This window comes from Schistocerca cancellata, chromosome 5 (assembly GCF_023864275.1).
Source record: "Schistocerca cancellata isolate TAMUIC-IGC-003103 chromosome 5, iqSchCanc2.1, whole genome shotgun sequence".
NCBI lineage: Eukaryota > Metazoa > Arthropoda > Insecta > Orthoptera > Acrididae > Schistocerca > Schistocerca cancellata.
The window spans coordinates 840419673-840446409 of NC_064630.1; the positions used below are offsets into that span (position 1 = coordinate 840419673).

General features: G+C 54.3%; 28 non-coding genes across 28 annotated transcripts; all 28 read left to right on the forward strand.

The window, feature by feature from the left end:
- The first annotated feature begins 64 nt into the window (after nt 1–64).
- LOC126189698 (5S ribosomal RNA) lies at nt 65–183 on the forward strand. Its single transcript, XR_007538196.1, has one exon. It is a non-coding gene; the product is annotated as a 5S ribosomal RNA (ribosomal RNA).
- An 866-nt stretch (nt 184–1049) lies between these two features.
- LOC126189597 (5S ribosomal RNA) lies at nt 1050–1168 on the forward strand. The gene has a single exon (XR_007538097.1). It is a non-coding gene; the product is annotated as a 5S ribosomal RNA (ribosomal RNA).
- Nucleotides 1169–2015: 847 nt separating this feature from the next.
- On the forward strand, nt 2016–2134 carry LOC126189699 (5S ribosomal RNA). The gene has a single exon (XR_007538197.1). It is a non-coding gene; the product is annotated as a 5S ribosomal RNA (ribosomal RNA).
- Nucleotides 2135–3000: 866 nt separating this feature from the next.
- Nucleotides 3001–3119, forward strand: LOC126189661 (5S ribosomal RNA). Its single transcript, XR_007538160.1, has one exon. It is a non-coding gene; the product is annotated as a 5S ribosomal RNA (ribosomal RNA).
- Nucleotides 3120–3977: 858 nt separating this feature from the next.
- LOC126189598 (5S ribosomal RNA) lies at nt 3978–4096 on the forward strand. The gene has a single exon (XR_007538098.1). It is a non-coding gene; the product is annotated as a 5S ribosomal RNA (ribosomal RNA).
- An 858-nt stretch (nt 4097–4954) lies between these two features.
- LOC126189599 (5S ribosomal RNA) lies at nt 4955–5073 on the forward strand. Its single transcript, XR_007538099.1, has one exon. It is a non-coding gene; the product is annotated as a 5S ribosomal RNA (ribosomal RNA).
- An 849-nt stretch (nt 5074–5922) lies between these two features.
- Nucleotides 5923–6041, forward strand: LOC126189701 (5S ribosomal RNA). Its single transcript, XR_007538198.1, has one exon. It is a non-coding gene; the product is annotated as a 5S ribosomal RNA (ribosomal RNA).
- Nucleotides 6042–6907: 866 nt separating this feature from the next.
- LOC126189600 (5S ribosomal RNA) lies at nt 6908–7026 on the forward strand. The gene has a single exon (XR_007538100.1). It is a non-coding gene; the product is annotated as a 5S ribosomal RNA (ribosomal RNA).
- An 859-nt stretch (nt 7027–7885) lies between these two features.
- On the forward strand, nt 7886–8004 carry LOC126189601 (5S ribosomal RNA). Its single transcript, XR_007538101.1, has one exon. It is a non-coding gene; the product is annotated as a 5S ribosomal RNA (ribosomal RNA).
- An 847-nt stretch (nt 8005–8851) lies between these two features.
- Nucleotides 8852–8970, forward strand: LOC126189702 (5S ribosomal RNA). The gene has a single exon (XR_007538199.1). It is a non-coding gene; the product is annotated as a 5S ribosomal RNA (ribosomal RNA).
- Nucleotides 8971–9836: 866 nt separating this feature from the next.
- On the forward strand, nt 9837–9955 carry LOC126189603 (5S ribosomal RNA). Its single transcript, XR_007538103.1, has one exon. It is a non-coding gene; the product is annotated as a 5S ribosomal RNA (ribosomal RNA).
- Nucleotides 9956–10814: 859 nt separating this feature from the next.
- LOC126189604 (5S ribosomal RNA) lies at nt 10815–10933 on the forward strand. The gene has a single exon (XR_007538104.1). It is a non-coding gene; the product is annotated as a 5S ribosomal RNA (ribosomal RNA).
- An 847-nt stretch (nt 10934–11780) lies between these two features.
- Nucleotides 11781–11899, forward strand: LOC126189703 (5S ribosomal RNA). The gene has a single exon (XR_007538200.1). It is a non-coding gene; the product is annotated as a 5S ribosomal RNA (ribosomal RNA).
- Nucleotides 11900–12765: 866 nt separating this feature from the next.
- On the forward strand, nt 12766–12884 carry LOC126189662 (5S ribosomal RNA). Its single transcript, XR_007538161.1, has one exon. It is a non-coding gene; the product is annotated as a 5S ribosomal RNA (ribosomal RNA).
- An 858-nt stretch (nt 12885–13742) lies between these two features.
- Nucleotides 13743–13861, forward strand: LOC126189605 (5S ribosomal RNA). The gene has a single exon (XR_007538105.1). It is a non-coding gene; the product is annotated as a 5S ribosomal RNA (ribosomal RNA).
- An 848-nt stretch (nt 13862–14709) lies between these two features.
- On the forward strand, nt 14710–14828 carry LOC126189704 (5S ribosomal RNA). Its single transcript, XR_007538201.1, has one exon. It is a non-coding gene; the product is annotated as a 5S ribosomal RNA (ribosomal RNA).
- An 865-nt stretch (nt 14829–15693) lies between these two features.
- LOC126189546 (5S ribosomal RNA) lies at nt 15694–15812 on the forward strand. Its single transcript, XR_007538049.1, has one exon. It is a non-coding gene; the product is annotated as a 5S ribosomal RNA (ribosomal RNA).
- An 847-nt stretch (nt 15813–16659) lies between these two features.
- Nucleotides 16660–16778, forward strand: LOC126189705 (5S ribosomal RNA). The gene has a single exon (XR_007538202.1). It is a non-coding gene; the product is annotated as a 5S ribosomal RNA (ribosomal RNA).
- Nucleotides 16779–17644: 866 nt separating this feature from the next.
- Nucleotides 17645–17763, forward strand: LOC126189615 (5S ribosomal RNA). Its single transcript, XR_007538115.1, has one exon. It is a non-coding gene; the product is annotated as a 5S ribosomal RNA (ribosomal RNA).
- An 852-nt stretch (nt 17764–18615) lies between these two features.
- On the forward strand, nt 18616–18734 carry LOC126189485 (5S ribosomal RNA). The gene has a single exon (XR_007537990.1). It is a non-coding gene; the product is annotated as a 5S ribosomal RNA (ribosomal RNA).
- Nucleotides 18735–19580: 846 nt separating this feature from the next.
- LOC126189496 (5S ribosomal RNA) lies at nt 19581–19699 on the forward strand. The gene has a single exon (XR_007538001.1). It is a non-coding gene; the product is annotated as a 5S ribosomal RNA (ribosomal RNA).
- Nucleotides 19700–20554: 855 nt separating this feature from the next.
- On the forward strand, nt 20555–20673 carry LOC126189508 (5S ribosomal RNA). Its single transcript, XR_007538012.1, has one exon. It is a non-coding gene; the product is annotated as a 5S ribosomal RNA (ribosomal RNA).
- An 852-nt stretch (nt 20674–21525) lies between these two features.
- Nucleotides 21526–21644, forward strand: LOC126189521 (5S ribosomal RNA). The gene has a single exon (XR_007538024.1). It is a non-coding gene; the product is annotated as a 5S ribosomal RNA (ribosomal RNA).
- Nucleotides 21645–22490: 846 nt separating this feature from the next.
- Nucleotides 22491–22609, forward strand: LOC126189532 (5S ribosomal RNA). Its single transcript, XR_007538035.1, has one exon. It is a non-coding gene; the product is annotated as a 5S ribosomal RNA (ribosomal RNA).
- An 855-nt stretch (nt 22610–23464) lies between these two features.
- Nucleotides 23465–23583, forward strand: LOC126189544 (5S ribosomal RNA). The gene has a single exon (XR_007538047.1). It is a non-coding gene; the product is annotated as a 5S ribosomal RNA (ribosomal RNA).
- An 852-nt stretch (nt 23584–24435) lies between these two features.
- Nucleotides 24436–24554, forward strand: LOC126189556 (5S ribosomal RNA). The gene has a single exon (XR_007538058.1). It is a non-coding gene; the product is annotated as a 5S ribosomal RNA (ribosomal RNA).
- Nucleotides 24555–25401: 847 nt separating this feature from the next.
- On the forward strand, nt 25402–25520 carry LOC126189567 (5S ribosomal RNA). The gene has a single exon (XR_007538069.1). It is a non-coding gene; the product is annotated as a 5S ribosomal RNA (ribosomal RNA).
- Nucleotides 25521–26366: 846 nt separating this feature from the next.
- LOC126189578 (5S ribosomal RNA) lies at nt 26367–26485 on the forward strand. The gene has a single exon (XR_007538080.1). It is a non-coding gene; the product is annotated as a 5S ribosomal RNA (ribosomal RNA).
- Nucleotides 26486–26737: the final 252 nt, after the last annotated feature.

The window sequence follows — 26737 nt, forward strand, 5'->3', positions numbered from 1 at the left end:
AACATTTTGTGTGTTGGGAGAAAAGCCGAATGCGAATTCTGCCGTGCTCCTACATTAGATGAGCGCCAACGGCCATACCATGATGAATACACCGGTTCTCGTCCGTTCACCGAAGTTAAGCATCATCGGGCCCGACTAGTACTTGGATGGGTGACCACCTGGGGAACCCGGGTGCTGCTGGCTCCATTCCTGTTTTTTTTTTTTTTTGTTATGTCACCAGCCCAATTTTCAAACTACCTATCTGTTGTGACAAAGATGCTTCTTTATGCCTTTTAAACTACTGTAATGGTACGAAAATGCAGTAATTAACTCAGTTTGAGGGAGAATGTGCTAACCAAGTTTGCCAAAAAGACTTTGAAAACGACAAAACAGTACGAATCGGCAGGTGATTTCTGAAATACGTCACCGCCTATTGTTGTGTAGGAGTGTAGAGTTCCAAATTTGATTTGTAACCACGAATTTATTCCTTAGTCGTCTCGTCTCGTCTCGTCTCGTCTCGTCTCGTCCCGCAGACGTTTGTCGTGCTTGCGCTGTCATATGGACCACGACCCGAGCGGCAGCGAGCGGCAGTCGAGCAAAGTCGGGACAAGTCGGGACGGGGACAGGGACAGGGATAGGAATGGTGCGAATGCACTGCAAACTACGCAGACACCTGGTGTGAGGCGAGGCGAGGCGAGGCGAGTCGAGGCGAGGCGAGGAAGCCCACATCGCTACCAGTGGGCCCTCCAGCACGACACTGCCACATCCCGCACAGGCCCTCCGCTGAACACCAGGGACAAGATGCGTCCTCCGCTAGTGTCGAAGGCTGAACGCGCCCAGCGAATGACAGGGGGTGCAACGAGCAGCAGTGCGTCTCACACACGCGGCGGTGCGCCCGCCAATTCGGCTGTCACTCTGCTGGGACGCCGGGCGCGCCTCCCCGCGCCGTCCTCGAGGAACTGGCGGTTGCGGAAGGAAGCGCTTTCGTCAAATGCGGCCGAAAACTAACATTTTGTGTGTTGGGAGAAAAGCCGAATGCGAATTCTGCCGTGCTCCTACATTAGATGAGCGTCAACGGCCATACCATGATGAATACACCGGTTCTCGTCCGATCACCGAAGTTAAGCATCATCGGGCCCGGCTAGTACTTGGATGGGTGACCGCCTGGGAAACCCGGGTGCTGCTGGCTCCCTTCCTGTTTTTTTTTTTGTTATGTCGCCAGCCCAATTTTCAAACTATCTTTCTGTTGTGACAAAGATGCTTCTTTAAGCCTTTTAAACTACTGTAATGGTACGAAAATGCAGTAATTAACTCAGTTTGAGGGAGAATGTGCTAATCAAGTTTGCCAAGAAGACTTTGAAAACGTCAAAACAGTACAAATCGGCAGGTGATTTCTGAAATACGTCACCGCCTATTGTTGTGTAGGAGTGTAGAGTTCCAAATTTGATTTGTAACGACGAATTTAATCGTTAGTCGTCTCGTCTCGTCTCGTCTCGTCTCGTCCCGCAGACGTTTGTCGTGCTTGCGCTGTCATATGGACCACGACCCGAGCGGCAGCGAGCGGCAGTCGAGCAAAGTCGGGACAAGTCGGGACGGGGACAGGGACAGGGATAGGAATGGTGCGAATGCACTGCAAACTACGCAGACACCTGGTGTGTGGCGAGGCGAGGCGAGGCGAGGCGAGGAAGCCCACATCGCTACCAGTGGGCCCTCCAGCACGACACTGCCACACCCCACACAGGCCTTCCGCTGAACATCAGGGACAAGATGCGTCCTCCGCTAGTGTCGAAGGCTGCACGCGCCCAGCGAATGACAGGGGGTGCAACGAGCAGCAGTGCGTCTCACACACGCGGCGGTGCGCCCGCCAATTCGGCCGTCACTCTGCTGGGACGCCGGGCGCGCCTCCCCGCGCCGTCCTCGAGGAACTGGCGGTTGCGGAAGGAAGCGCTTTCGTCAAATGCGGCCGAAAACTAACATTTTGTGTGTTGGGAGAAAAGCCGAATGCGAATTCTGCCGTGCTCCTACATTAGATGAGCGCCAACGGCCATACCATGATGAATACACCGGTTCTCGTCCGTTCACCGAAGTTAAGCATCATCGGGCCCGACTAGTACTTGGATGGGTGACCACCTGGGGAACCCGGGTGCTGCTGGCTCCATTCCTGTTTTTTTTTTTTTTTGTTATGTCACCAGCCCAATTTTCAAACTACCTATCTGTTGTGACAAAGATGCTTCTTTATGCCTTTTAAACTACTGTAATGGTACGAAAATGCAGTAATTAACTCAGTTTGAGGGAGAATGTGCTAACCAAGTTTGCCAAAAAGACTTTGAAAACGACAAAACAGTACGAATCGGCAGGTGATTTCTGAAATACGTCACCGCCTATTGTTGTGTAGGAGTGTAGAGTTCCAAATTTGATTTGTAACCACGAATTTATTCCTTAGTCGTCTCGTCTCGTCTCGTCTCGTCTCGTCTCGTCCCGCAGACGTTTGTCGTGCTTGCGCTGTCATATGGACCACGACCCGAGCGGCAGCGAGCGGCAGTCGAGCAAAGTCGGGACAAGTCGGGACGGGGACAGGGACAGGGATAGGAATGGTGCGAATGCACTGCAAACTACGCAGACACCTGGTGTGAGGCGAGGCGAGGCGAGGCGAGTCGAGGCGAGGCGAGGAAGCCCACATCGCTACCAGTGGGCCCTCCAGCACGACACTGCCACATCCCGCACAGGCCCTCCGCTGAACACCAGGGACAAGATGCGTCCTCCGCTAGTGTCGAAGGCTGAACGCGCCCAGCGAATGACAGGGGGTGCAACGAGCAGCAGTGCGTCTCACACACGCGGCGGTGCGCCCGCCAATTCGGCCGTCACTCTGCTGGGACGCCGGGCGCGCCTCCCCGCGCCGTCCTCGAGGAACTGGCGGTTGCGGAAGGAAGCGCTTTCGTCAAATGCGGCCGAAAACTAACATTTTGTGTGTTGGGAGAAAAGCCGAACGCGAATTCTGCCGTGCTCCTACATTAGATGAGCGTCAACGGCCATACCATGATGAATACACCGGTTCTCGTCCGTTCACCGAAGTTAAGCATCATCGGGCCCGGCTAGTACTTGGATGGGTGACCGCCTGGGAAACCCGGGTGCTGCTGGCTCCCTTCCTGTTTTTTTTTTTTGTTATGTCGCCAGCCCAATTTTCAAACTATCTTTCTGTTGTGACAAAGATGCTTCTTTAAGCCTTTTAAACTACTGTAATGGTACGAAAATGCAGTAATTAACTCAGTTTGAGGGAGAATGTGCTAACCAAGTTTGCCAAGAAGACTTTGTAAACAACAAAACATTACGAATCGTTAGGTGATTTCTGAAATACGTCACCGCCTATTGTTGTGTAGGAGTGTAGAGTTCCAAATTTGATTTGTAACCACGAATTTATTCCTTAGTCGTCTCGTCTCGTCTCGTCTCGTCTCGTCCCGCAGACGTTTGTCGTGCTTGCGCTGTCATATGGACCACGACCCGAGCGGCAGCGAGCGGCAGTCGAGCAAAGTCGGGACAAGTCGGGACGGGGACAGGGACAGGGATAGGAATGGTGCGAATGCACTGCAAACTACGCAGACACCTGGTGTGAGGCGAGGCGAGGCGAGGCGAGTCGAGGCGAGGCGAAGAAGCCCACATCGCTACCAGTGGGCCCTCCAGCACGACACTGCCACATCCCGCACAGGCCCTCCGCTGAACACCAGGGACAAGATGCGTCCTCCGCTAGTGTCGAAGGCTGAACGCGCCCAGCGAATGACAGGGGGTGCAACGAGCAGCAGTGCGTCTCACACACGCGGCGGTGCGCCCGCCAATTCGGCCGTCACTCTGCTGGGACGCCGGGCGCGCCTCCCCGCGCCGTCCTCGAGGAACTGGCGGTTGCGGAAGGAAGCGCTTTCGTCAAATGCGGCCGAAAACTAACATTTTGTGTGTTGGGAGAAAAGCCGAACGCGAATTCTGCCGTGCTCCTACATTAGATGAGCGTCAACGGCCATACCATGATGAATACACCGGTTCTCGTCCGATCACCGAAGTTAAGCATCATCGGGCCCGGCTAGTACTTGGATGGGTGACCGCCTGGGAAACCCGGGTGCTGCTGGCTCCCTTCCTGTTTTTTTTTTTTGTTATGTCGCCAGCCCAATTTTCAAACTATCTTTCTGTTGTGACAAAGATGCTTCTTTAAGCCTTTTAAACTACTGTAATGGTACGAAAATGCAGTAATTAACTCAGTTTGAGGGAGAATGTGCTAACCAAGTTTGCCAAGAAGACTTTGTAAACAACAAAACATTACGAATCGTTAGGTGATTTCTGAAATACGTCACCGCCTATTGTTGTGTAGGAGTGTAGAGTTCCAAATTTGATTTGTAACCACGAATTTATTCCTTAGTCGTCTCGTCTCGTCTCGTCTCGTCTCGTCCCGCAGACGTTTGTCGTGCTTGCGCTGTCATATGGACCACGACCCGAGCGGCAGCGAGCGGCAGTCGAGCAAAGTCGGGACAAGTCGGGACGGGGTCAGGGACAGGGATAGGAATGGTGCGAATGCACTGCAAACTACGCAGACACCTGGTGTGAGGCGAGGCGAGGCGAGGCGAGTCGAGGCGAGGCGAGGAAGCCCACATCGCTACCAGTGGGCCCTCCAGCACGACACTGCCACATCCCGCACAGGCCCTCCGCTGAACACCAGGGACAAGATGCGTCCTCCGCTAGTGTCGAAGGCTGAACGCGCCCAGCGAATGACAGGGGGTGCAACGAGCAGCAGTGCGTCTCACACACGCGGCGGTGCGCCCGCCAATTCGGCTGTCACTCTGCTGGGACGCCGGGCGCGCCTCCCCGCGCCGTCCTCGAGGAACTGGCGGTTGCGGAAGGAAGCGCTTTCGTCAAATGCGGCCGAAAACTAACATTTTGTGTGTTGGGAGAAAAGCCGAATGCGAATTCTGCCGTGCTCCTACATTAGATGAGCGTCAACGGCCATACCATGATGAATACACCGGTTCTCGTCCGATCACCGAAGTTAAGCATCATCGGGCCCGGCTAGTACTTGGATGGGTGACCGCCTGGGAAACCCGGGTGCTGCTGGCTCCCTTCCTGTTTTTTTTTTTTTGTTATGTCGCCAGCCCAATTTTCAAACTATCTTTCTGTTGTGACAAAGATGCTTCTTTAAGCCTTTTAAACTACTGTAATGGTACGAAAATGCAGTAATTAACTCAGTTTGAGGGAGAATGTGCTAATCAAGTTTGCCAAGAAGACTTTGAAAACGTCAAAACAGTACAAATCGGCAGGTGATTTCTGAAATACGTCACCGCCTATTGTTGTGTAGGAGTGTAGAGTTCCAAATTTGATTTGTAACGACGAATTTAATCGTTAGTCGTCTCGTCTCGTCTCGTCTCGTCTCGTCCCGCAGACGTTTGTCGTGCTTGCGCTGTCATATGGACCACGACCCGAGCGGCAGCGAGCGGCAGTCGAGCAAAGTCGGGACAAGTCGGGACGGGGACAGGGACAGGGATAGGAATGGTGCGAATGCACTGCAAACTACGCAGACACCTGGTGTGTGGCGAGGCGAGGCGAGGCGAGGCGAGGAAGCCCACATCGCTACCAGTGGGCCCTCCAGCACGACACTGCCACACCCCACACAGGCCTTCCGCTGAACATCAGGGACAAGATGCGTCCTCCGCTAGTGTCGAAGTCTGCACGCGCCCAGCGAATGACAGGGGGTGCAACGAGCAGCAGTGCGTCTCACACACGCGGCGGTGCGCCCGCCAATTCGGCCGTCACTCTGCTGGGACGCCGGGCGCGCCTCCCCGCGCCGTCCTCGAGGAACTGGCGGTTGCGGAAGGAAGCGCTTTCGTCAAATGCGGCCGAAAACTAACATTTTGTGTGTTGGGAGAAAAGCCGAACGCGAATTCTGCCGTGCTCCTACATTAGATGAGCGCCAACGGCCATACCATGATGAATACACCGGTTCTCGTCCGTTCACCGAAGTTAAGCATCATCGGGCCCGACTAGTACTTGGATGGGTGACCACCTGGGGAACCCGGGTGCTGCTGGCTCCATTCCTGTTTTTTTTTTTTTTTGTTATGTCACCAGCCCAATTTTCAAACTACCTATCTGTTGTGACAAAGATGCTTCTTTATGCCTTTTAAACTACTGTAATGGTACGAAAATGCAGTAATTAACTCAGTTTGAGGGAGAATGTGCTAACCAAGTTTGCCAAAAAGACTTTGAAAACGACAAAACAGTACGAATCGGCAGGTGATTTCTGAAATACGTCACCGCCTATTGTTGTGTAGGAGTGTAGAGTTCCAAATTTGATTTGTAACCACGAATTTATTCCTTAGTCGTCTCGTCTCGTCTCGTCTCGTCTCGTCTCGTCCCGCAGACGTTTGTCGTGCTTGCGCTGTCATATGGACCACGACCCGAGCGGCAGCGAGCGGCAGTCGAGCAAAGTCGGGACAAGTCGGGACGGGGACAGGGACAGGGATAGGAATGGTGCGAATGCACTGCAAACTACGCAGACACCTGGTGTGAGGCGAGGCGAGGCGAGGCGAGTCGAGGCGAGGCGAGGAAGCCCACATCGCTACCAGTGGGCCCTCCAGCACGACACTGCCACATCCCGCACAGGCCCTCCGCTGAACACCAGGGACAAGATGCGTCCTCCGCTAGTGTCGAAGGCTGAACGCGCCCAGCGAATGACAGGGGGTGCAACGAGCAGCAGTGCGTCTCACACACGCGGCGGTGCGCCCGCCAATTCGGCCGTCACTCTGCTGGGACGCCGGGCGCGCCTCCCCGCGCCGTCCTCGAGGAACTGGCGGTTGCGGAAGGAAGCGCTTTCGTCAAATGCGGCCGAAAACTAACATTTTGTGTGTTGGGAGAAAAGCCGAACGCGAATTCTGCCGTGCTCCTACATTAGATGAGCGTCAACGGCCATACCATGATGAATACACCGGTTCTCGTCCGATCACCGAAGTTAAGCATCATCGGGCCCGGCTAGTACTTGGATGGGTGACCGCCTGGGAAACCCGGGTGCTGCTGGCTCCCTTCCTGTTTTTTTTTTTTTGTTATGTCGCCAGCCCAATTTTCAAACTATCTTTCTGTTGTGACAAAGATGCTTCTTTAAGCCTTTTAAACTACTGTAATGGTACGAAAATGCAGTAATTAACTCAGTTTGAGGGAGAATGTGCTAACCAAGTTTGCCAAGAAGACTTTGTAAACAACAAAACATTACGAATCGTTAGGTGATTTCTGAAATACGTCACCGCCTATTGTTGTGTAGGAGTGTAGAGTTCCAAATTTGATTTGTAACCACGAATTTATTCCTTAGTCGTCTCGTCTCGTCTCGTCTCGTCTCGTCCCGCAGACGTTTGTCGTGCTTGCGCTGTCATATGGACCACGACCCGAGCGGCAGCGAGCGGCAGTCGAGCAAAGTCGGGACAAGTCGGGACGGGGACAGGGACAGGGATAGGAATGGTGCGAATGCACTGCAAACTACGCAGACACCTGGTGTGAGGCGAGGCGAGGCGAGGCGAGTCGAGGCGAGGCGAGGAAGCCCACATCGCTACCAGTGGGCCCTCCAGCACGACACTGCCACATCCCGCACAGGCCCTCCGCTGAACACCAGGGACAAGATGCGTCCTCCGCTAGTGTCGAAGGCTGAACGCGCCCAGCGAATGACAGGGGGTGCAACGAGCAGCAGTGCGTCTCACACACGCGGCGGTGCGCCCGCCAATTCGGCTGTCACTCTGCTGGGACGCCGGGCGCGCCTCCCCGCGCCGTCCTCGAGGAACTGGCGGTTGCGGAAGGAAGCGCTTTCGTCAAATGCGGCCGAAAACTAACATTTTGTGTGTTGGGAGAAAAGCCGAATGCGAATTCTGCCGTGCTCCTACATTAGATGAGCGTCAACGGCCATACCATGATGAATACACCGGTTCTCGTCCGATCACCGAAGTTAAGCATCATCGGGCCCGGCTAGTACTTGGATGGGTGACCGCCTGGGAAACCCGGGTGCTGCTGGCTCCCTTCCTGTTTTTTTTTTTGTTATGTCGCCAGCCCAATTTTCAAACTATCTTTCTGTTGTGACAAAGATGCTTCTTTAAGCCTTTTAAACTACTGTAATGGTACGAAAATGCAGTAATTAACTCAGTTTGAGGGAGAATGTGCTAATCAAGTTTGCCAAGAAGACTTTGAAAACGTCAAAACAGTACAAATCGGCAGGTGATTTCTGAAATACGTCACCGCCTATTGTTGTGTAGGAGTGTAGAGTTCCAAATTTGATTTGTAACGACGAATTTAATCGTTAGTCGTCTCGTCTCGTCTCGTCTCGTCTCGTCCCGCAGACGTTTGTCGTGCTTGCGCTGTCATATGGACCACGACCCGAGCGGCAGCGAGCGGCAGTCGAGCAAAGTCGGGACAAGTCGGGACGGGGACAGGGACAGGGATAGGAATGGTGCGAATGCACTGCAAACTACGCAGACACCTGGTGTGTGGCGAGGCGAGGCGAGGCGAGGCGAGGAAGCCCACATCGCTACCAGTGGGCCCTCCAGCACGACACTGCCACACCCCACACAGGCCTTCCGCTGAACATCAGGGACAAGATGCGTCCTCCGCTAGTGTCGAAGTCTGCACGCGCCCAGCGAATGACAGGGGGTGCAACGAGCAGCAGTGCGTCTCACACACGCGGCGGTGCGCCCGCCAATTCGGCCGTCACTCTGCTGGGACGCCGGGCGCGCCTCCCCGCGCCGTCCTCGAGGAACTGGCGGTTGCGGAAGGAAGCGCTTTCGTCAAATGCGGCCGAAAACTAACATTTTGTGTGTTGGGAGAAAAGCCGAACGCGAATTCTGCCGTGCTCCTACATTAGATGAGCGCCAACGGCCATACCATGATGAATACACCGGTTCTCGTCCGTTCACCGAAGTTAAGCATCATCGGGCCCGACTAGTACTTGGATGGGTGACCACCTGGGGAACCCGGGTGCTGCTGGCTCCATTCCTGTTTTTTTTTTTTTTTGTTATGTCACCAGCCCAATTTTCAAACTACCTATCTGTTGTGACAAAGATGCTTCTTTATGCCTTTTAAACTACTGTAATGGTACGAAAATGCAGTAATTAACTCAGTTTGAGGGAGAATGTGCTAACCAAGTTTGCCAAAAAGACTTTGAAAACGACAAAACAGTACGAATCGGCAGGTGATTTCTGAAATACGTCACCGCCTATTGTTGTGTAGGAGTGTAGAGTTCCAAATTTGATTTGTAACCACGAATTTATTCCTTAGTCGTCTCGTCTCGTCTCGTCTCGTCTCGTCTCGTCCCGCAGACGTTTGTCGTGCTTGCGCTGTCATATGGACCACGACCCGAGCGGCAGCGAGCGGCAGTCGAGCAAAGTCGGGACAAGTCGGGACGGGGACAGGGACAGGGATAGGAATGGTGCGAATGCACTGCAAACTACGCAGACACCTGGTGTGAGGCGAGGCGAGGCGAGGCGAGTCGAGGCGAGGCGAGGAAGCCCACATCGCTACCAGTGGGCCCTCCAGCACGACACTGCCACATCCCGCACAGGCCCTCCGCTGAACACCAGGGACAAGATGCGTCCTCCGCTAGTGTCGAAGGCTGAACGCGCCCAGCGAATGACAGGGGGTGCAACGAGCAGCAGTGCGTCTCACACACGCGGCGGTGCGCCCGCCAATTCGGCCGTCACTCTGCTGGGACGCCGGGCGCGCCTCCCCGCGCCGTCCTCGAGGAACTGGCGGTTGCGGAAGGAAGCGCTTTCGTCAAATGCGGCCGAAAACTAACATTTTGTGTGTTGGGAGAAAAGCCGAACGCGAATTCTGCCGTGCTCCTACATTAGATGAGCGTCAACGGCCATACCATGATGAATACACCGGTTCTCGTCCGATCACCGAAGTTAAGCATCATCGGGCCCGGCTAGTACTTGGATGGGTGACCGCCTGGGAAACCCGGGTGCTGCTGGCTCCCTTCCTGTTTTTTTTTTTTTGTTATGTCGCCAGCCCAATTTTCAAACTATCTTTCTGTTGTGACAAAGATGCTTCTTTAAGCCTTTTAAACTACTGTAATGGTACGAAAATGCAGTAATTAACTCAGTTTGAGGGAGAATGTGCTAACCAAGTTTGCCAAGAAGACTTTGTAAACAACAAAACATTACGAATCGTTAGGTGATTTCTGAAATACGTCACCGCCTATTGTTGTGTAGGAGTGTAGAGTTCCAAATTTGATTTGTAACCACGAATTTATTCCTTAGTCGTCTCGTCTCGTCTCGTCTCGTCTCGTCCCGCAGACGTTTGTCGTGCTTGCGCTGTCATATGGACCACGACCCGAGCGGCAGCGAGCGGCAGTCGAGCAAAGTCGGGACAAGTCGGGACGGGGACAGGGACAGGGATAGGAATGGTGCGAATGCACTGCAAACTACGCAGACACCTGGTGTGAGGCGAGGCGAGGCGAGGCGAGTCGAGGCGAGGCGAGGAAGCCCACATCGCTACCAGTGGGCCCTCCAGCACGACACTGCCACATCCCGCACAGGCCCTCCGCTGAACACCAGGGACAAGATGCGTCCTCCGCTAGTGTCGAAGGCTGAACGCGCCCAGCGAATGACAGGGGGTGCAACGAGCAGCAGTGCGTCTCACACACGCGGCGGTGCGCCCGCCAATTCGGCTGTCACTCTGCTGGGACGCCGGGCGCGCCTCCCCGCGCCGTCCTCGAGGAACTGGCGGTTGCGGAAGGAAGCGCTTTCGTCAAATGCGGCCGAAAACTAACATTTTGTGTGTTGGGAGAAAAGCCGAATGCGAATTCTGCCGTGCTCCTACATTAGATGAGCGTCAACGGCCATACCATGATGAATACACCGGTTCTCGTCCGATCACCGAAGTTAAGCATCATCGGGCCCGGCTAGTACTTGGATGGGTGACCGCCTGGGAAACCCGGGTGCTGCTGGCTCCCTTCCTGTTTTTTTTTTTGTTATGTCGCCAGCCCAATTTTCAAACTATCTTTCTGTTGTGACAAAGATGCTTCTTTAAGCCTTTTAAACTACTGTAATGGTACGAAAATGCAGTAATTAACTCAGTTTGAGGGAGAATGTGCTAATCAAGTTTGCCAAGAAGACTTTGAAAACGTCAAAACAGTACAAATCGGCAGGTGATTTCTGAAATACGTCACCGCCTATTGTTGTGTAGGAGTGTAGAGTTCCAAATTTGATTTGTAACGACGAATTTAATCGTTAGTCGTCTCGTCTCGTCTCGTCTCGTCTCGTCCCGCAGACGTTTGTCGTGCTTGCGCTGTCATATGGACCACGACCCGAGCGGCAGCGAGCGGCAGTCGAGCAAAGTCGGGACAAGTCGGGACGGGGACAGGGACAGGGATAGGAATGGTGCGAATGCACTGCAAACTACGCAGACACCTGGTGTGTGGCGAGGCGAGGCGAGGCGAGGCGAGGAAGCCCACATCGCTACCAGTGGGCCCTCCAGCACGACACTGCCACACCCCACACAGGCCTTCCGCTGAACATCAGGGACAAGATGCGTCCTCCGCTAGTGTCGAAGGCTGCACGCGCCCAGCGAATGACAGGGGGTGCAACGAGCAGCAGTGCGTCTCACACACGCGGCGGTGCGCCCGCCAATTCGGCCGTCACTCTGCTGGGACGCCGGGCGCGCCTCCCCGCGCCGTCCTCGAGGAACTGGCGGTTGCGGAAGGAAGCGCTTTCGTCAAATGCGGCCGAAAACTAACATTTTGTGTGTTGGGAGAAAAGCCGAATGCGAATTCTGCCGTGCTCCTACATTAGATGAGCGCCAACGGCCATACCATGATGAATACACCGGTTCTCGTCCGTTCACCGAAGTTAAGCATCATCGGGCCCGACTAGTACTTGGATGGGTGACCACCTGGGGAACCCGGGTGCTGCTGGCTCCATTCCTGTTTTTTTTTTTTTTTGTTATGTCACCAGCCCAATTTTCAAACTACCTATCTGTTGTGACAAAGATGCTTCTTTATGCCTTTTAAACTACTGTAATGGTACGAAAATGCAGTAATTAACTCAGTTTGAGGGAGAATGTGCTAACCAAGTTTGCCAAAAAGACTTTGAAAACGACAAAACAGTACGAATCGGCAGGTGATTTCTGAAATACGTCACCGCCTATTGTTGTGTAGGAGTGTAGAGTTCCAAATTTGATTTGTAACCACGAATTTATTCCTTAGTCGTCTCGTCTCGTCTCGTCTCGTCTCGTCTCGTCCCGCAGACGTTTGTCGTGCTTGCGCTGTCATATGGACCACGACCCGAGCGGCAGCGAGCGGCAGTCGAGCAAAGTCGGGACAAGTCGGGACGGGGACAGGGACAGGGATAGGAATGGTGCGAATGCACTGCAAACTACGCAGACACCTGGTGTGAGGCGAGGCGAGGCGAGGCGAGTCGAGGCGAGGCGAGGAAGCCCACATCGCTACCAGTGGGCCCTCCAGCACGACACTGCCACATCCCGCACAGGCCCTCCGCTGAACACCAGGGACAAGATGCGTCCTCCGCTAGTGTCGAAGGCTGAACGCGCCCAGCGAATGACAGGGGGTGCAACGAGCAGCAGTGCGTCTCACACACGCGGCGGTGCGCCCGCCAATTCGGCCGTCACTCTGCTGGGACGCCGGGCGCGCCTCCCCGCGCCGTCCTCGAGGAACTGGCGGTTGCGGAAGGAAGCGCTTTCGTCAAATGCGGCCGAAAACTAACATTTTGTGTGTTGGGAGAAAAGCCGAACGCGAATTCTGCCGTGCTCCTACATTAGATGAGCGTCAACGGCCATACCATGATGAATACACCGGTTCTCGTCCGTTCACCGAAGTTAAGCATCATCGGGCCCGGCTAGTACTTGGATGGGTGACCGCCTGGGAAACCCGGGTGCTGCTGGCTCCCTTCCTGTTTTTTTTTTTTGTTATGTCGCCAGCCCAATTTTCAAACTATCTTTCTGTTGTGACAAAGATGCTTCTTTAAGCCTTTTAAACTACTGTAATGGTACGAAAATGCAGTAATTAACTCAGTTTGAGGGAGAATGTGCTAACCAAGTTTGCCAAGAAGACTTTGTAAACAACAAAACATTACGAATCGTTAGGTGATTTCTGAAATACGTCACCGCCTATTGTTGTGTAGGAGTGTAGAGTTCCAAATTTGATTTGTAACCACGAATTTATTCCTTAGTCGTCTCGTCTCGTCTCGTCTCGTCTCGTCCCGCAGACGTTTGTCGTGCTTGCGCTGTCATATGGACCACGACCCGAGCGGCAGCGAGCGGCAGTCGAGCAAAGTCGGGACAAGTCGGGACGGGGACAGGGACAGGGATAGGAATGGTGCGAATGCACTGCAAACTACGCAGACACCTGGTGTGAGGCGAGGCGAGGCGAGGCGAGTCGAGGCGAGGCGAAGAAGCCCACATCGCTACCAGTGGGCCCTCCAGCACGACACTGCCACATCCCGCACAGGCCCTCCGCTGAACACCAGGGACAAGATGCGTCCTCCGCTAGTGTCGAAGGCTGAACGCGCCCAGCGAATGACAGGGGGTGCAACGAGCAGCAGTGCGTCTCACACACGCGGCGGTGCGCCCGCCAATTCGGCTGTCACTCTGCTGGGACGCCGGGCGCGCCTCCCCGCGCCGTCCTCGAGGAACTGGCGGTTGCGGAAGGAAGCGCTTTCGTCAAATGCGGCCGAAAACTAACATTTTGTGTGTTGGGAGAAAAGCCGAATGCGAATTCTGCCGTGCTCCTACATTAGATGAGCGTCAACGGCCATACCATGATGAATACACCGGTTCTCGTCCGATCACCGAAGTTAAGCATCATCGGGCCCGGCTAGTACTTGGATGGGTGACCGCCTGGGAAACCCGGGTGCTGCTGGCTCCCTTCCTGTTTTTTTTTTTTGTTATGTCGCCAGCCCAATTTTCAAACTATCTTTCTGTTGTGACAAAGATGCTTCTTTAAGCCTTTTAAACTACTGTAATGGTACGAAAATGCAGTAATTAACTCAGTTTGAGGGAGAATGTGCTAATCAAGTTTGCCAAGAAGACTTTGAAAACGTCAAAACAGTACAAATCGGCAGGTGATTTCTGAAATACGTCACCGCCTATTGTTGTGTAGGAGTGTAGAGTTCTAAATTTGATTTGTAACGACGAATTTAATCGTTAGTCGTCTCGTCTCGTCTCGTCTCGTCTCGTCCCGCAGACGTTTGTCGTGCTTGCGCTGTCATATGGACCACGACCCGAGCGGCAGCGAGCGGCAGTCGAGCAAAGTCGGGACAAGTCGGGACGGGGACAGGGACAGGGATAGGAATGGTGCGAATGCACTGCAAACTACGCAGACACCTGGTGTGTGGCGAGGCGAGGCGAGGCGAGGCGAGGAAGCCCACATCGCTACCAGTGGGCCCTCCAGCACGACACTGCCACACCCCACACAGGCCTTCCGCTGAACATCAGGGACAAGATGCGTCCTCCGCTAGTGTCGAAGGCTGCACGCGCCCAGCGAATGACAGGGGGTGCAACGAGCAGCAGTGCGTCTCACACACGCGGCGGTGCGCCCGCCAATTCGGCCGTCACTCTGCTGGGACGCCGGGCGCGCCTCCCCGCGCCGTCCTCGAGGAACTGGCGGTTGCGGAAGGAAGCGCTTTCGTCAAATGCGGCCGAAAACTAACATTTTGTGTGTTGGGAGAAAAGCCGAACGCGAATTCTGCCGTGCTCCTACATTAGATGAGCGCCAACGGCCATACCATGATGAATACACCGGTTCTCGTCCGTTCACCGAAGTTAAGCATCATCGGGCCCGACTAGTACTTGGATGGGTGACCACCTGGGGAACCCGGGTGCTGCTGGCTCCATTCCTGTTTTTTTTTTTTTTTGTTATGTCACCAGCCCAATTTTCAAACTACCTATCTGTTGTGACAAAGATGCTTCTTTATGCCTTTTAAACTACTGTAATGGTACGAAAATGCAGTAATTAACTCAGTTTGAGGGAGAATGTGCTAACCAAGTTTGCCAAAAAGACTTTGAAAACGACAAAACAGTACGAATCGGCAGGTGATTTCTGAAATACGTCACCGCCTATTGTTGTGTAGGAGTGTAGAGTTCCAAATTTGATTTGTAACCACGAATTTATTCCTTAGTCGTCTCGTCTCGTCTCGTCTCGTCTCGTCTCGTCCCGCAGACGTTTGTCGTGCTTGCGCTGTCATATGGACCACGACCCGAGCGGCAGCGAGCGGCAGTCGAGCAAAGTCGGGACAAGTCGGGACGGGGACAGGGACAGGGATAGGAATGGTGCGAATGCACTGCAAACTACGCAGACACCTGGTGTGAGGCGAGGCGAGGCGAGGCGAGTCGAGGCGAGGCGAGGAAGCCCACATCGCTACCAGTGGGCCCTCCAGCACGACACTGCCACACCCCGCACAGGCCTCCGCTGAACACCAGGGAGAAGATGCGTCCTCCTCGAGTGTCGAAGGCTGCAAGCGCCCAGCGAATGACAGGGGGTGCAACGAGCAGCAGTGCGTCTCACACACGCGGCGGTGCGCCCGCCAATTCGGCCGTCACTCTGCTGGGACGCCGGGCGCGCCTCCCCGCGCCGTCCTGGAGGAACTGGCGGTTGCGGAAGGAAGCGCTTACGTCAAATGCGGCCGAAAACTAACATTTTGTGTGTTGGGAGAAAAGCCGAACGCGAATTCTGCCGTGCTCCTACATTAGATGAGCGCCAACGGCCATACCATGATGAATACACCGGTTCTCGTCCGATCACCGAAGTTAAGCATCATCGGGCCCGGCTAGTACTTGGATGGGTGACCGCCTGGGAAACCCGGGTGCTGCTGGCTCCCTTCCTGTTTTTTTTTTTGTTATGTCGCCAGCCCAATTTTCAAACTATCTTTCTGTTGTGACAAAGATGCTTCTTTAAGCCTTTTAAACTACTGTAATGGTACGAAAATGCAGTAATTAACTCAGTTTGAGGGAGAATGTGCTAACCAAGTTTGCCAAGAAGACTTTGTAAACAACAAAACATTACGAATCGTTAGGTGATTTCTGAAATACGTCACCGCCTATTGTTGTGTAGGAGTGTAGAGTTCCAAATTTGATTTGTAACCACGAATTTATTCCTTAGTCGTCTCGTCTCGTCTCGTCTCGTCTCGTCCCGCAGACGTTTGTCGTGCTTGCGCTGTCATATGGACCACGACCCGAGCGGCAGCGAGCGGCAGTCGAGCAAAGTCGGGACAAGTCGGGACGGGGACAGGGACAGGGATAGGAATGGTGCGAATGCACTGCAAACTACGCAGACACCTGGTGTGAGGCGAGGCGAGGCGAGGCGAGGCGAGGAAGCCCACATCGCTACCAGTGGGCCCTCCAGCACGACACTGCCACACCCCACACAGGCCTTCCGCTGAACATCAGGGACAAGATGCGTCCTCCGCTAGTGTCGAAGGCTGCACGCGCCCAGCGAATGACAGGGGGTGCAACGAGCAGCAGTGCGTCTCACACACGCGGCGGTGCGCCCGCCAATTCGGCCGTCACTCTGCTGGGACGCCGGGCGCGCCTCCCCGCGCCGTCCTCGAGGAACTGGCGGTTGCGGAAGGAAGCGCTTTCGTCAAATGCGGCCGAAAACTAACATTTTGTGTGTTGGGAGAAAAGCCGAACGCGAATTCTGCCGTGCTCCTACATTAGATGAGCGCCAACGGCCATACCATGATGAATACACCGGTTCTCGTCCGTTCACCGAAGTTAAGCATCATCGGGCCCGACTAGTACTTGGATGGGTGACCACCTGGGGAACCCGGGTGCTGCTGGCTCCATTCCTGTTTTTTTTTTTTTTTGTTATGTCACCAGCCCAATTTTCAAACTACCTATCTGTTGTGACAAAGATGCTTCTTTATGCCTTTTAAACTACTGTAATGGTACGAAAATGCAGTAATTAACTCAGTTTGAGGGAGAATGTGCTAACCAAGTTTGCCAAAAAGACTTTGAAAACGACAAAACAGTACGAATCGGCAGGTGATTTCTGAAATACGTCACCGCCTATTGTTGTGTAGGAGTGTAGAGTTCCAAATTTGATTTGTAACCACGAATTTATTCCTTAGTCGTCTCGTCTCGTCTCGTCTCGTCTCGTCTCGTCCCGCAGACGTTTGTCGTGCTTGCGCTGTCATATGGACCACGACCCGAGCGGCAGCGAGCGGCAGTCGAGCAAAGTCGGGACAAGTCGGGACGGGGACAGGGACAGGGATAGGAATGGTGCGAATGCACTGCAAACTACGCAGACACCTGGTGTGAGGCGAGGCGAGGCGAGGCGAGTCGAGGCGAGGCGAGGAAGCCCACATCGCTACCAGTGGGCCCTCCAGCACGACACTGCCACATCCCGCACAGGCCCTCCGCTGAACACCAGGGACAAGATGCGTCCTCCGCTAGTGTCGAAGGCTGAACGCGCCCAGCGAATGACAGGGGGTGCAACGAGCAGCAGTGCGTCTCACACACGCGGCGGTGCGCCCGCCAATTCGGCCGTCACTCTGCTGGGACGCCGGGCGCGCCTCCCCGCGCCGTCCTCGAGGAACTGGCGGTTGCGGAAGGAAGCGCTTTCGTCAAATGCGGCCGAAAACTAACATTTTGTGTGTTGGGAGAAAAGCCGAACGCGAATTCTGCCGTGCTCCTACATTAGATGAGCGTCAACGGCCATACCATGATGAATACACCGGTTCTCGTCCGACCACCGAAGTTAAGCATCATCGGGCCCGGCTAGTACTTGGATGGGTGACCGCCTGGGAAACCCGGGTGCTGCTGGCTCCCTTCCTGTTTTTTTTTTTGTTATGTCGCCAGCCCAATTTTCAAACTATCTTTCTGTTGTGACAAAGATGCTTCTTTAAGCCTTTTAAACTACTGTAATGGTACGAAAATGCAGTAATTAACTCAGTTTGAGGGAGAATGTGCTAACCAAGTTTGCCAAGAAGACTTTGTAAACAACAAAACATTACGAATCGTTAGGTGATTTCTGAAATACGTCACCGCCTATTGTTGTGTAGGAGTGTAGAGTTCCAAATTTGATTTGTAACCACGAATTTATTCCTTAGTCGTCTCGTCTCGTCTCGTCTCGTCTCGTCCCGCAGACGTTTGTCGTGCTTGCGCTGTCATATGGACCACGACCCGAGCGGCAGCGAGCGGCAGTCGAGCAAAGTCGGGACAAGTCGGGACGGGGACAGGGACAGGGATAGGAATGGTGCGAATGCACTGCAAACTACGCAGACACCTGGTGTGAGGCGAGGCGTGGCGAGGCGTGGCGAGGCGAGGAAGCCCACATCGCTACCAGTGGGCCCTCCAGCACGACACTGCCACACCCCGCACAGGCCCTCCGCTGAACACCAGGGACAAGATGCGTCCTCCGCTAGTGTCGAAGGCTGCACGCGCCCAGCGAATGACAGGGGGTGCAACGAGCAGCAGTGTGTCTCACACACGCGGCGGTGCGCCCGCCAATTCGGCCGTCACTCTGCTGGGACGCCGGGCGCGCCTCCCCGCGCCGTCCTCGAGGAACTGGCGGTTGCGGAAGGAAGCGCTTTCGTCAAATGCGGTCGAAAACTAACATTTTGTGTGTTGGGAGAAAAGCCGAACGCGAATTCTGCCGTGCTCCTACATTAGATGAGCGCCAACGGCCATACCATGATGAATACACCGGTTCTCGTCCGATCACCGAAGTTAAGCATCATCGGGCCCGGCTAGTACTTGGATGGGTGACCGCCTGGGAAACCCGGGTGCTGTTGGCTCCCTTACTGTTTTTTTTTTTGTTATGTCGCCAGCCCAATTTTCAAACTACCTTTCTGTTGTGACAAAGATGACCCTTAAGCCTTTTAAACTACTGTAATGGAACGAAAATGCAGTAATTAACTCAGTTTGAGGGAGAATGTGCTAACCAAGTTTGCCAAGAAGACTTTGAAAACGACAAAACAGTACGAATGGGCAGGTGGTTTCTGAAATATGTCACCGCCTATTGTTGTGTAGGTGTGTTGAGTTCCAAATTTGATTTGTAACCACGAATTTATTCCTTAGTCGTCTCGTCTCGTCTCGTCTCGTCCCGCAGACGTTTGTCGTGCTTGCGCTGTCATATGGACCACGACCCGAGCGGCAGCGAGCGGCAGTCGAGCAAAGTCGGGACAAGTCGGGACGGGGACAGGGACAGGGATAGGAATGGTGCGAATGCACTGCAAACTACGCAGACACCTGGTGTGAGGCGAGGCGAGGCGAGGCGTGGCGAGGCGAGGAAGCCCACATCGCTACCAGTGGGCCCTCCAGCACGACACTGCCACACCCCGCACAGGCCCTCCGCTGAACACCAGGGACAAGATGCGTCCTCCGCTAGTGTCGAAGGCTGCACGCGCCCAGCGAATGACAGGGGGTGCAACGAGCAGCAGTGCGTCTAACACACGCGGCGGTCCGCCCGCCAATTCGGCCGACACTCTGCTGGGACGCCGGGCGCGCCTCCCCGCGCCGTCCTCGAGGAACTGGCGGTTGCGGAAGGAAGCGCTTTCGTCAAATGCGGCCGAAAACTAACATTTTGTGTGTTGGGAGAAAAGCCGAACGCGAATTCTGCCGTGCTCCTACATTAGATGAGCGCCAACGGCCATACCATGATGAATACACCGGTTCTCGTCCGATCACCGAAGTTAAGCATCATCGGGCCCGGCTAGTACTTGGATGGGTGACCGCCTGGGAAACCCGGGTGCTGTTGGCTCCCTTCCTGTTTTTTTTTTTTTTTTTTGTTATGTCGCCATCCCAAATTTCAAACTACCTTTCTGTTGTGACAAAGATGCTTCCTTAAGCCTTTTAAACTACTGTAATGGTACGAAAATGCAGTAATTAACTCAGTTTGAGGGAGAATGTGCTAACCAAGTTTGCCAAAAAGACTTTGAAAACGACAAAACAGTACGAATGGGCAGGTGATTTCTGAAATACGTCACCGCCTATTGTTGTGTAGGAGTGTAGAGTTCCAAATTTGATTTGTAACCACGAATTTATTCCTTAGTCGTCTCGTCTCGTCTCGTCTCGTCCCGCAGACGTTTGTCGTGCTTGCGCTGTCATATGAACTACGACCCGAGCGGCAGCGAGCGGCAGTCGAGCAAAGTCAGGACAAGTCGGGACGGGGACAGGGACAGGGATAGGAATGGTGCGAATGCACTGCAAACTTACGCAGACACCTGGTGTGAGGCGAGGCGAGGCGAGGCGAGGCGAGGCGAGGAAACCCACATCGCTACCAGTGGGCCCTCCAGCACGACACTGCCACACCCCGCACAGGCCCTCCGCTGAACACCAGGGACAAGATGCGTCCTCCGCTAGTGTCGAAGGCTGCACGCGCCCAGCGAATGACAGGGGGTGCAACGAGCAGCAGTGCGTCTCACACACGCGGCGGTGCGCCCGCCAATTCGGCCGTCACTCTGCTGGGACGCCGGGCGCGCCTCCCCACGCCGTCCTCGAGGAACTCTCGGTTGCGGAAGGAAGCGCTTTCGTCAAATGCGGCCGAAAACTAACATTTTGTGTGTTGGGAGAAAAGCCGAACGCGAATTCTGCCGTGCTCCTACATTAGATGAGCGCCAACGGCCATACCATGATGAATACACCGGTTCTCGTCCGATCACCGAAGTTAAGCATCATCGGGCCCGGCTAGTACTTGGATGGGTGACCGCCTGGGAAACCCGGGTGCTGTTGGCTCCCTTCCTGTTTTTTCTTTTTTTTGTTATGTCGCCATCCCAAATTTCAAACTACCTTTCTGTTGTGACAAAGATGCTTCCTTAAGCCTTTTAAACTACTGTAATGGTACGAAAATGCAGTAATTAACTCAGTTTGAGGGAGAATGTGCTAACCAAGTTTGCCAAAAAGACTTTGAAAACGACAAAACAGTACGAATCGGCAGGTGATTTCTGAAATACGTCACCGCCTATTGTTGTGTAGGTGTGTTGAGTTCCAAATTTGATTTGTAACCACGAATTTATTCCTTAGTCGTCTCGTCTCGTCTCGTCTCGTCCCGCAGACGTTTGTCGTGCTTGCGCTGTCATATGGACTACGACCCGAGCGGCAGCGAGCGGCAGTCGAGCAAAGTCGGGACAAGTCGGGACGGGGACAGGGACAGGGATAGGAATGGTGCGAATGCACTGCAAACTTACGCAGACACCTGGTGTGAGGCGAGGCGAGGCGAGGCGAGGCGAGGCGAGGAAACCCACATCGCTACCAGTGGGCCCTCCAGCACGACACTGCCACACCCCGCACAGGCCCTCCGCTGAACACCAGGGACAAGATGCGTCCTCCGCTAGTGTCGAAGGCTGCACGCGCCCAGCGAATGACAGGGGGTGCAACGAGCAGCAGTGCGTCTCACACACGCGGCGGTGCGCCCGCCAATTCGGCCGTCACTCTGCTGGGACGCCGGGCGCGCCTCCCCGCGCCGTCCTCGAGGAACTGGCGGTTGCGGAAGGAAGCGCTTTCGTCAAATGCGGCCGAAAACTAACATTTTGTGTGTTGGGAGAAAAGCCGAACGCGAATTCTGCCGTGCTCCTACATTAGATGAGCGCCAACGGCCATACCATGATGAATACACCGGTTCTCGTCCGATCACCGAAGTTAAGCATCATCGGGCCCGGCTAGTACTTGGATGGGTGACCGCCTGGGAAACCCGGGTGCTGTTGGCTCCCTTACTGTTTTTTTTTTTGTTATGTCGCCAGCCCAATTTTCAAACTACCTTTCTGTTGTGACAAAGATGACCCTTAAGCCTTTTAAACTACTGTAATGGAACGAAAATGCAGTAATTAACTCAGTTTGAGGGAGAATGTGCTAACCAAGTTTGCCAAGAAGACTTTGAAAACGACAAAACAGTACGAATGGGCAGGTGGTTTCTGAAATATGTCACCGCCTATTGTTGTGTAGGTGTGTTGAGTTCCAAATTTGATTTGTAACCACGAATTTATTCCTTAGTCGTCTCGTCTCGTCTCGTCTCGTCCCGCAGACGTTTGTCGTGCTTGCGCTGTCATATGGACCACGACCCGAGCGGCAGCGAGCGGCAGTCGAGCAAAGTCGGGACAAGTCGGGACGGGGACAGGGACAGGGATAGGAATGGTGCGAATGCACTGCAAACTACGCAGACACCTGGTGTGAGGCGAGGCGAGGCGAGGCGTGGCGAGGCGAGGAAGCCCACATCGCTACCAGTGGGCCCTCCAGCACGACACTGCCACACCCCGCACAGGCCCTCCGCTGAACACCAGGGACAAGATGCGTCCTCCGCTAGTGTCGAAGGCTGCACGCGCCCAGCGAATGACAGGGGGTGCAACGAGCAGCAGTGCGTCTAACACACGCGGCGGTCCGCCCGCCAATTCGGCCGACACTCTGCTGGGACGCCGGGCGCGCCTCCCCGCGCCGTCCTCGAGGAACTGGCGGTTGCGGAAGGAAGCGCTTTCGTCAAATGCGGCCGAAAACTAACATTTTGTGTGTTGGGAGAAAAGCCGAACGCGAATTCTGCCGTGCTCCTACATTAGATGAGCGCCAACGGCCATACCATGATGAATACACCGGTTCTCGTCCGATCACCGAAGTTAAGCATCATCGGGCCCGGCTAGTACTTGGATGGGTGACCGCCTGGGAAACCCGGGTGCTGTTGGCTCCCTTCCTGTTTTTTTTTTTTTTTTTTGTTATGTCGCCATCCCAAATTTCAAACTACCTTTCTGTTGTGACAAAGATGCTTCCTTAAGCCTTTTAAACTACTGTAATGGTACGAAAATGCAGTAATTAACTCAGTTTGAGGGAGAATGTGCTAACCAAGTTTGCCAAAAAGACTTTGAAAACGACAAAACAGTACGAATGGGCAGGTGATTTCTGAAATACGTCACCGCCTATTGTTGTGTAGGAGTGTAGAGTTCCAAATTTGATTTGTAACCACGAATTTATTCCTTAGTCGTCTCGTCTCGTCTCGTCTCGTCCCGCAGACGTTTGTCGTGCTTGCGCTGTCATATGAACTACGACCCGAGCGGCAGCGAGCGGCAGTCGAGCAAAGTCAGGACAAGTCGGGACGGGGACAGGGACAGGGATAGGAATGGTGCGAATGCACTGCAAACTTACGCAGACACCTGGTGTGAGGCGAGGCGAGGCGAGGCGAGGCGAGGCGAGGAAACCCACATCGCTACCAGTGGGCCCTCCAGCACGACACTGCCACACCCCGCACAGGCCCTCCGCTGAACACCAGGGACAAGATGCGTCCTCCGCTAGTGTCGAAGGCTGCACGCGCCCAGCGAATGACAGGGGGTGCAACGAGCAGCAGTGCGTCTCACACACGCGGCGGTGCGCCCGCCAATTCGGCCGTCACTCTGCTGGGACGCCGGGCGCGCCTCCCCACGCCGTCCTCGAGGAACTCTCGGTTGCGGAAGGAAGCGCTTTCGTCAAATGCGGCCGAAAACTAACATTTTGTGTGTTGGGAGAAAAGCCGAACGCGAATTCTGCCGTGCTCCTACATTAGATGAGCGCCAACGGCCATACCATGATGAATACACCGGTTCTCGTCCGATCACCGAAGTTAAGCATCATCGGGCCCGGCTAGTACTTGGATGGGTGACCGCCTGGGAAACCCGGGTGCTGTTGGCTCCCTTCCTGTTTTTTCTTTTTTTTGTTATGTCGCCATCCCAAATTTCAAACTACCTTTCTGTTGTGACAAAGATGCTTCCTTAAGCCTTTTAAACTACTGTAATGGTACGAAAATGCAGTAATTAACTCAGTTTGAGGGAGAATGTGCTAACCAAGTTTGCCAAAAAGACTTTGAAAACGACAAAACAGTACGAATCGGCAGGTGATTTCTGAAATACGTCACCGCCTATTGTTGTGTAGGTGTGTTGAGTTCCAAATTTGATTTGTAACCACGAATTTATTCCTTAGTCGTCTCGTCTCGTCTCGTCTCGTCCCGCAGACGTTTGTCGTGCTTGCGCTGTCATATGGACTACGACCCGAGCGGCAGCGAGCGGCAGTCGAGCAAAGTCGGGACAAGTCGGGACGGGGACAGGGACAGGGATAGGAATGGTGCGAATGCACTGCAAACTTACGCAGACACCTGGTGTGAGGCGAGGCGAGGCGAGGCGAGGCGAGGCGAGGAAACCCACATCGCTACCAGTGGGCCCTCCAGCACGACACTGCCACACCCCGCACAGGCCCTCCGCTGAACACCAGGGACAAGATGCGTCCTCCGCTAGTGTCGAAGGCTGCACGCGCCCAGCGAATGACAGGGGGTGCAACGAGCAGCAGTGCGTCTCACACACGCGGCGGTGCGCCCGCCAATTCGGCCGTCACTCTGCTGGGACGCCGGGCGCGCCTCCCCGCGCCGTCCTCGAGGAACTGGCGGTTGCGGAAGGAAGCGCTTTCGTCAAATGCGGCCGAAAACTAACATTTTGTGTGTTGGGAGAAAAGCCGAACGCGAATTCTGCCGTGCTCCTACATTAGATGAGCGCCAACGGCCATACCATGATGAATACACCGGTTCTCGTCCGATCACCGAAGTTAAGCATCATCGGGCCCGGCTAGTACTTGGATGGGTGACCGCCTGGGAAACCCGGGTGCTGTTGGCTCCCTTACTGTTTTTTTTTTTTGTTATGTCGCCAGCCCAATTTTCAAACTACCTTTCTGTTGTGACAAAGATGACCCTTAAGCCTTTTAAACTACTGTAATGGAACGAAAATGCAGTAATTAACTCAGTTTGAGGGAGAATGTGCTAACCAAGTTTGCCAAGAAGACTTTGAAAACGACAAAACAGTACGAATCGGCAGGTGATTTCTGAAATACGTCACCGCCTATTGTTGTGTAGGTGTGTTGAGTTCCAAATTTGATTTGTAACCACGAATTTATTCCTTAGTCGTCTCGTCTCGTCTCGTCTCGTCCCGCAGACGTTTGTCGTGCTTGCGCTGTCATATGGACCACGACCCGAGCGGCAGCGAGCGGCAGTCGAGCAAAGTCGGGACAAGTCGGGACGGGGACAGGGACAGGGATAGGAATGGTGCGAATGCACTGCAAACTACGCAGACACCTGGTGTGAGGCGAGGCGTGGCGAGGCGTGGCGAGGCGAGGAAGCCCACATCGCTACCAGTGGGCCCTCCAGCACGACACTGCCACACCCCGCACAGGCCCTCCGCTGAACACCAGGGACAAGATGCGTCCTCCGCTAGTGTCGAAGGCTGCACGCGCCCAGCGAATGACAGGGGGTGCAACGAGCAGCAGTGCGTCTCACACACGCGGCGGTGCGCCCGCCAATTCGGCCGTCACTCTGCTGGGACGCCGGGCGCGCCTCCCCGCGCCGTCCTCGAGGAACTGGCGGTTGCGGAAGGAAGCGCTTTCGTCAAATGCGGCCGAAAACTAACATTTTGTGTGTTGGGAGAAAAGCCGAACGCGAATTCTGCCGTGCTCCTACATTAGATGAGCGCCAACGGCCATACCATGATGAATACACCGGTTCTCGTCCGATCACCGAAGTTAAGCATCATCGGGCCCGGCTAGTACTTGGATGGGTGACCGCCTGGGAAACCCGGGTGCTGTTGGCTCCCTTACTGTTTTTTTTTTTGTTATGTCGCCAGCCCAATTTTCAAACTACCTTTCTGTTGTGACAAAGATGACCCTTAAGCCTTTTAAACTACTGTAATGGAACGAAAATGCAGTAATTAACTCAGTTTGAGGGAGAATGTGCTAACCAAGTTTGCCAAGAAGACTTTGAAAACGACAAAACAGTACGAATGGGCAGGTGGTTTCTGAAATATGTCACCGCCTATTGTTGTGTAGGTGTGTTGAGTTCCAAATTTGATTTGTAACCACGAATTTATTCCTTAGTCGTCTCGTCTCGTCTCGTCTCGTCCCGCAGACGTTTGTCGTGCTTGCGCTGTCATATGGACCACGACCCGAGCGGCAGCGAGCGGCAGTCGAGCAAAGTCGGGACAAGTCGGGACGGGGACAGGGACAGGGATAGGAATGGTGCGAATGCACTGCAAACTACGCAGACACCTGGTGTGAGGCGAGGCGAGGCGAGGCGTGGCGAGGCGAGGAAGCCCACATCGCTACCAGTGGGCCCTCCAGCACGACACTGCCACACCCCGCACAGGCCCTCCGCTGAACACCAGGGACAAGATGCGTCCTCCGCTAGTGTCGAAGGCTGCACGCGCCCAGCGAATGACAGGGGGTGCAACGAGCAGCAGTGCGTCTAACACACGCGGCGGTCCGCCCGCCAATTCGGCCGACACTCTGCTGGGACGCCGGGCGCGCCTCCCCGCGCCGTCCTCGAGGAACTGGCGGTTGCGGAAGGAAGCGCTTTCGTCAAATGCGGCCGAAAACTAACATTTTGTGTGTTGGGAGAAAAGCCGAACGCGAATTCTGCCGTGCTCCTACATTAGATGAGCGCCAACGGCCATACCATGATGAATACACCGGTTCTCGTCCGATCACCGAAGTTAAGCATCATCGGGCCCGGCTAGTACTTGGATGGGTGACCGCCTGGGAAACCCGGGTGCTGTTGGCTCCCTTCCTGTTTTTTTTTTTTTTTTTGTTATGTCGCCATCCCAAATTTCAAACTACCTTTCTGTTGTGACAAAGATGCTTCCTTAAGCCTTTTAAACTACTGTAATGGTACGAAAATGCAGTAATTAACTCAGTTTGAGGGAGAATGTGCTAACCAAGTTTGCCAAAAAGACTTTGAAAACGACAAAACAGTACGAATGGGCAGGTGATTTCTGAAATACGTCACCGCCTATTGTTGTGTAGGAGTGTAGAG